Below are 8,309 nucleotides of genomic sequence, written 5' to 3'. Positions count from 1 at the left end.
GCACATCTACTGGACCAGCTTCCAGAAATACAAATCCTAAACAAGAATGAACCTACCCACATCCAAGGAGGCAGATTAGACCTAACCTTCGTTTCAGCCTCCCTAAGAGATGCAGCAACATGGTCAGTTGAGCCCACACTCACAAGCGACCACTATGGGTCCAAATTGATCTAAAGTTAGACCTACCCACCCCACCTCCGCCTCCATCTGAAGCCTGCAACTTTGCTTTAGCAAACTGGGACTGATTTCAAAACCTCATTTCAGAGTGGCATAGAAACTATGATCTTCCTGAAGACATTAATCAGGCAGAACAAGAATTTGTCAAAGCGATTCAGAGTGCAGCCAACCACTCAATCCCACTGAAAAACAGTCCACCGGACACCATAAAGATCATTGGTACTATTGCGAACATGTCAAAGAACTCAACCATAGACTCAAAAGAACAAGAAAGATATACAAAAAGCAGCCAAGTGACCGCAACAAGACCTTACTTTGTGAGGTCAAGGAACATGTGCATCGAGAGACCAGACTAATAAAAGAACAAAAGTGGCTGGAATGGTGTTCACACCTGAATAAACACACCTCTATCGGAGAGATGTGGCAGCAAATCCACCGGGCCAAAGGGAATAAAACACCTAAAGCCCCACACCCCAAGGATCCTCAACAGGAAGCCGAACTACTGGCAACCAGGTTTGCAGAGAGAGCAGCCAGCAATCAACTTCCACCAGATGTATTAGCAGTACAGACCGGACTAGAGGAAGAAAGGTGGCACAGCATGTGAAGAAGTCTCTGACACTAATGCCCCCTTCACACTGGATGAGCTCAATCGGGCTAAGAAAAACTCCAAGGATACATCCCCTGGAGCCGACAAAATAACCTATAAAATGATTAGAAACCTCGGCCCAGAGGGAGACGCTGCATACCTAAGGTTAATTAATTTAGCCTGGACTTCTCAAACTAGACCTTCAGCTTAGAATAGAGCAGACATAGTGCCGATCCCAAAACCCAAAGATCCAGCTAATCCCAGGCCCATCTGTCTCCAAAGCTGTGCAGCCAAGACGGCTGACAGAATGGCACTCAACAGACTGGAGTGGAAAATGCCTAAACTGCACCATGATATGTATGCCTATAGAAGAGGGGTTGGCACAGTGGAATGTATTACAACTCTGTTAGCCCACTTGAATGACAGACCAGGAATGCTGATATTCCTGGACCTCGAAAAAGCCTTTGAACTGGCTAGCGCCCCAGCTATTCTCTACTGCCTCATTGACAAAGAGGTCAGAGGCAACCTGCTCTCCTGGACCAAAAACTGTCTCATAAACAGAGAAGCAAGAGTAAAACTTCATGGCACAGTCTCTGAGTACAAAAGACATGAAAATGGTACACTGCAAGGAGGTATTCTTAGCCCTCTTCTCTTCAACTGTTTAATGGAAAGAATAATGAGGTTGAAACTCCCACATCACTGCAGGCTGCTAAACTACGCGGACGATTTTGTCATCATCATAAAAGGAAGGGATGCGGCGCGCCTTGCACCCAAATGCTTAGACTGTATCAGTAAAGAGGCAAAACAGATTGGGATCAAACTCAACCCCTCAAAGTCAAAGGCCATGCCCATAAAAATAGCGAAGCCCAACATCCAACTCACAGTACAGGGTCAACCAATTGAATGGGTGGACACTTATCAGTATCTAGGAATAATCCAGGACACACACATGAATTTTAATGCTGAGGTCACTTACTTGAGAAAGCAAACTGCGGCCCGGACGGCAATCCTCAGGTCGCTAACCTCCCTCTCTGGAGGAGCCAATCTGCAATTCCTTTGCACATACTATGTACAGGCAGTCAGATCAGTGATCGGTTATGCCGCACCTGCACTCACAAATCTATCACACCAACAGTGGAAAAAGCTTGAAGTTGCCCAAAACAATGCTATGAGAGCCACACCGGGATCCCCCATATGGACCAGGCTTGAAACTCTTAGACTGGAGACGGGTTTGCCCTCTCTACAAGAAAGAATATCACATAGGACAGCTACAATTATCAGTAAGATAATTATTTCTTCTGATCCAATCCCAGTACAGGAGGCCTTGGTGGTTGGACTAGGCCAAAACAATGGAAACTCTTGGGCTGCAAGAGCAGGAAAAGTCATAAACAGATTACATTTAAAAAGCATGATTCTTGATCGAGAGGGTGATCAACCACACCCAAATTACACTCCTTCCGCACCGTGGGAAGAGCCTACTTTCAAAAAAGTAATAGAAAGTCTCCCAATGAAAAAGGCTGCCTATGATCCAACAATCCTAAGGTGCATAATAGAAAAGCAAATGTATAGCATTGCAGTAGCTGGAGCCACCCACATCTTCACAGACGGATCGGTTGACACAGAAAATGAGAGTGCTGGCGCTGCTCTTTGCACGACGAGCGTACAGGCATATTGGAGACTGGGAGGACTAGTATCATCAACCCAAACTGAGCTGTTTGCCATACAACAGGCATTCGCATATGTGATTGCACAAAACACTCAAAATGCAATCATACACACAGACTCAAAAGCTGCACTTCAAATACTAGGACAAAAACAGTGGAAGGATAACTGGGAAATAATTACATCCATTTTGTGTCTTGGAGCAGTCGCTAAAGGCAAAGGACTCAACATAACCTTAAACTGGATCCCATCCCATGTTGGAATCCCATTAAATGAGAAAGCTGATGAAATTGCTAAATTGGCAATTCGTCATCCAGTGATACATAAAACAATTCAACCCAGCTGTTACGGCCCTACTGGGACGCAACCGGGTTCTTCTCTGATGGTAGTAGAGTTTGGGAATCCGGCCCCAAGTTAGTAGAGGCTTTCAAGGGGTGTGTTCCGTAATGCAAGTTAAATTAAAGGGGGAGGGATACAAGTATTCCAGTTTTCTGATATATTTTCCACCACCATATATAAATAAATAACAGTCGCACGCGGGGATTATTACTACACAAAAATATATACAGTTGCGTCTTCCTCCAAAGACATTGGATGCTCAACGACGCTCACTCTGGGTAGCCCTGGTTCCTTCTTCCGTGGCCCACGATGAATCCACGCCGACTACTCCGAATCTACCCTGGCCACAGGCCAGCCAAATTACAGTCCCATTGGGTGCTTCGTCGTGGAAGCCTTCAACCACAATCCAGCCTGTAGCTGGCAGGTACCGATCAGCTCCGCTGTATAGGCGGAGCTGATCGGTACTGCTCCACGACCAATACTTAGGGTTGCGAGCCCTAGCCAGGAACCTCGTGTGACTCGCTGGTCACTCTCCTCATACAGCACTCCAGTGGGTGGTCTCCTCCACCAGCCAACCCCGGATAAGGCGATTCCCAACACTGCCACTCCTCAGGCAGGCTATTATACTCTCAACAGAGTTCATCCGGGGGGTGACTCACAGCTTCTTCAAAGCAGACTGGTGAAGAGACCTTGGCTGCCTTGGGTAGACTGATCCATCAACAGTCCCAGGTCGACTCTGAAACCAGACACGTCATCAGTACTGGGGATACTACCTGGGGCCACTAGGAAACATCACTTACTAGCTTAGACAGAAACGTCCACCTCTTCACTCCATTTGTGGCGTTCACCGTCCAAGCGCCACCTCACCAGAGGTCAGCAGCGGCTATGTCACGAGCTGACTAGGACAGGAATCCAACACTTATTGCTGGCCTATCCTGTCACCACTAGATGGCGTCGTCCATTTGGAGTGGGTTTCGGGAGCGGACTCACAGATGGCGTTGTCGTCACTGCTCCGTGCTCCGACGCTGGACTCGGGTCCGTAACACCAGCCTAGAGAACATAAAAAACATCATCACCAAAAAACTCTCACACCTCAACAAAGCCTACCTACACCAGAGAATAGCTGAAGGTTCGCCCTCTGCAACATGGTATCTTCAGGCAACCAAATTAGAAAGGTTAAATATCCCAAAAGGAATCCACAGGAAAATAGCAGTTAGGTTATATAGACTATATATGAATATATATGTCTATATAGACTATATAGACATATATAAATGAGACTGGGTGCCTTCGAGCTGCCTCATATGGGCCATTAGGCCTTCTGCAGTTACCTTCATTCTGATTTTCTCATTATGGATGAGATGGAGAAGGATTGGGTAGGCACATGGATGAGAGGGAGGAGGATTGGGTAGGCACATGGATGAGAGGGAGGAGGATTGGGTAGGCACATGGATGAAAGAGAGGAGGATTGGGTAGGCACACGGATGAGAGGAAGGAAGATTGGGTAGGCACATGGATGAGAGGAAGATTGGGTAGACACATGGATGAGAGGGAGGAAGATTGGGTAGACACATGGATGAGAGGGAGGAAGATTGGGTAGGCACATGGATGAGAGGGAGGAAGATTGGGTATGCACTTGGATGAGAGGGAGGAGGATTGGGTAGGCACACGGATGAGAGGAAGGAAGATTGGGTAGGCACATGGATGAGAGGGAGGAGGATTGGGTAGGCACTTGGATGAGAGGGAGGAAGATTGGGTAGGCACATGGATGAGAGGGAGGAAGATTGGGTAGGCCCATGAATGAGAGGGAGGAGGATTTACATGTAACCTGCCCTGACATGTTGGCGGAGAAAGTTTTCGTTGCTGCTTCAGTCAGTTTTGGTCTCCATGTCTCTGTGTCCTGCTAGTGGCTCTAAGTTGTCCTAATTATTCTGGCCACCTTGAGGTTACCTTGAGGTGCTTCCGGGGCTTAGCGTCCCCGCGGCCCGGTCGTCGACCAGGCCTCCTAAACATTAATGCCAACAGCATTTGGTGTACCCAGGCGGTCACCCATCCAAGTACTAACCAAACCCAACGTTGCTTAACTTCGCTGATCGGACGAGAAGCGGTGTTCTCAACGTGGTATTGCCAACGGCCATACCACGACTGAAGACTTATGATGTATGGCGGCTTTACCTTCCTAGAATACATTCGTCTATTACTATAGTGTTGTGAAGGGTTGTGTATCACTGTTGTTATAGTGTTGTGAAGGGTTGTGTATCACTGTTGCTCTAGTGTTGTGAAGGGTTGTGTATCACTGTTATTATAGTGTTGTGAAGGGTTGTGTATCACTGTTGCTATAGTGTTGTGAAGGGTTGTATATCACTGTTGCTATAGTGTTGTGAAGGGTTGTGTATCACTGTTATTATAGTGTTGTGAAGGGTTGTGTATCACTGTTATTATAGTGTTGTGAAGGGTTGTGTATCACTGTTGCTATAGTGTTGTGAAGGGTTGTGTATCACTGTTGTTATAGTGTTGTGAAGGGTTGTGTATCACTGTTGCTATAGTGTTGTGAAGGGTTGTGTATCACTGTTGTTATAGTGTTGTGAAGGGTTGTGTATCACTGTTGTTATAATCATTAATGCTGGCAGTGCCGCAGTGTCATTCAGAGCCACGCTGGCCCTGGTGTACACGGCCGTGTGAGGGAACACTGGTGTACACGGCCGTGTGAGGGGACACTGGTGTACACGGCCGTGTGAGGGGACACTGGTGTACACGGCCGTGTGAGGGGACACTGGTGTACACGGCCGTGTGAGGGGACACTTGTGTACACGGCCGTGTGAGGGGACACTGGTGTACACGGACGTGTGAGGGGACACTGGTGTACACGGCCGTGTGAGGGAACACTGGTGTACACGGCCGTGTGAGGGAACACTGGTGTACACGGCCGTGTGAGAGAACACTGGTGTACACGGACGTGTGAGGGGAAACTGGTGTACACGGCCGTGTGAGGGAACACTGGTGTACACGGCCGTGTGAGGGAACACTGGTGTACACGGCCGTGTGAGGGAACACTGGTGTACACGGCCGTGTGAGGGGACACTGGTGTACACGGCCGTGTGAGGGAACACTGGTGTACACGGCCGTGTGAGGGAACACTGGTGTACACGGACGTGTGAGGGGACACTGGTGTACACGGTCGTGTGAGGGAACACTGGTGTACACGGCCGTGTGAGGGAACACTGGTGTACACGGACGTGTGAGGGAACACTGGTGTACACGGCCGTGTGAGGGAACACTGGTGTACACGGACGTGTGAGGGAACACTGGTGTACACGGCCGTGTGAGGGAACACTGGTGTACACGGCCGTGTGAGGGGACACTGGTGTACACGGCCGTGTGAGGGGACACTGGTGTACACGGTCGTGTGAGGGGACACTGGTGTACACGGTCGTGTGAGGGAACACTGGTGTACACGGCCGTGAGAGGGAACACTGGTGTACACGGCCGTGTGAGGGAACACTGGTGTACACGGTCGTGTGAGGGAACACTGGTGTACACGGCCGTGTGAGGGAACACTGGTGTACACGGTCGTGTGAGGGAACACTGGTGTACACGGCCGTGTGAGGGGACACTGGTGTACACGGCCGTGTGAGGGGACACTGGTGTACACGGCCGTGTGAGGGAACACTGGTGTACACGGACGTGTGAGGGGACACTGGTGTACACGGTCGTGTGAGGGAACACTGGTGTACACGGACGTGTGAGGGAACACTGGTGTACACGGCCTGACACTTACATGTACGGGGCGGTAATTACCTCTGGGCTCCCTTCGGGCGTGTGTGCGTTTACTGACCTATTTGTAGACGGCTATATTTACCCACCAATTTGTGCCTGCGGGATCGTGCTTCATCTCCTGGACCCCAACTTTTCAACCTGAAGGTTGTATAATCAATGACACCCAAACTACTACTCACCTCCTATTATACCATTATATATTCTGTAAAATAGTGGATTGGGGTGGGTTCCACAACTTCCTCATCTAGCTAACTTTATTTCCTAACTAATGGTGCCCACAATAATATTTAATGGAATATTTGTGTCACATATATGTGTCAGATTGTAATTTATCAATCGAAGCGTTAGTAACAAGACACCTGGTGGGGTTCTTCAGCTATATCTTTCTCTGGTTAGGCCCCATTTAGATTATGCAGTTCAGTTTTGGTCGCCGTACTATAGAATGGTTATAAATTCACTAGAATACGTCCCGCACAGGATGACAAAGTTAATCCCCCAAATTTGAAACCTGTCATATGAAGCAAGATTGACAAAGGTTAAATTACATGCTCTAGAAAGGCTAAGAATTAGGGGTGACATGATAGAGTGTACCAGTGGATGAATGGACATATAACAAAGAGGATATTAATAGGGAATTAAAATTATCAACACAGGACAAACACAAGAAGTATTTATATCTACGAAACAATGGGTACAAATTGGATGAGTTTAGATTTAGGAAAGATTTGCGTAAATATTGGTTCAGTAACAGGGTTGTTGATTTGTGGAACCATATACCACGTAACACAATAGAAATAGGATCCCTTGATTGTTTCAAGCGTAGGCTAGATATATATATGAATGAGATTCGGTGGATATAAATAGAAACTGCCTCGTATGGGCCAATAGAATTTCTGCAGTTGCCTTCATTTTTATGTGTTAAAAAAGATAACTCGCTAAAAAAGTATAAATGATCTTCAAATGCCAACATCTCATCCACAAATGACGACCTGTCAGCCACGAATGACAACCTGTCATCCAGCAATTACAGTACCCACAGCTACGGTGGTACTGTGGACGGAATGTACAACAACAACATATATTCTTTTCCTCCCACAAAATGTACATATAGTCTGTATTGATAATTTTGTAGAGGAACTGACGCACAAGACAAGAACCTAAACCAAAATTTTTCCAAGTCTGGTAAAGAATATACACATCCTGAAATTAGGCCTAAGACCATAGATGTTAGGCCTACGAATGCTTACTAAGGTCACATTAGGTTTCTGGTCACTATGTTTCAGATTTGTTATGTTCTTTATAATTCCAACAGAACAAATGTGAACTTCTTTATACAACATTCTTAATATTTTGTTCACTACATCATGGTAGCCATAGGTAGCGTCTTTTATGTTCTCATGGTTGCTGGTTCCCCGCGCCCCGTGACGACCAAAAACACACCACAACCACACAAGCGGCGCTGGTATGGTAACACAACGAAAATAGTCACATATACGCTGTCATAACCTGCTGGTGAAAATGACTAAATATATTCCACAAACAGGTGGAGATAATGAGTGACGTAAGATCCCACATGAGTGTGTGGAACACTGAGTAGCGTGCTGCTGGAGTAGTGAAGCCGACGCCAGCCACCACACATGTCCAGGACGCCACCACACATGTCCAGGACGCCACCACACATGTCCAGGACGCCACCACACATGTCCAGGACGCCACCACAGCCCGTGTGCTCGCAGACCAGCACCCCCAGCAGCAGGGACCAGCCGGT

General features: G+C 47.5%; 1 non-coding gene across 1 annotated transcript; it reads right to left on the bottom strand.

Moving 5' to 3' along the window:
• Positions 1–4,780: 4,780 nt before the first annotated feature.
• Positions 4,781–4,899, bottom strand: LOC123752060 (5S ribosomal RNA). The gene has a single exon (XR_006772161.1). It is a non-coding gene; the product is annotated as a 5S ribosomal RNA (ribosomal RNA).
• Between the last annotated feature and the right edge of the window lie 3,410 nt (positions 4,900–8,309).

This window comes from Procambarus clarkii, unplaced genomic scaffold (assembly GCF_040958095.1).
Source record: "Procambarus clarkii isolate CNS0578487 unplaced genomic scaffold, FALCON_Pclarkii_2.0 HiC_scaffold_103, whole genome shotgun sequence".
NCBI classification, from domain to species: Eukaryota; Metazoa; Arthropoda; class Malacostraca; order Decapoda; family Cambaridae; genus Procambarus; species Procambarus clarkii.
This window is presented reverse-complemented; position numbering and strand designations above follow the sequence as displayed.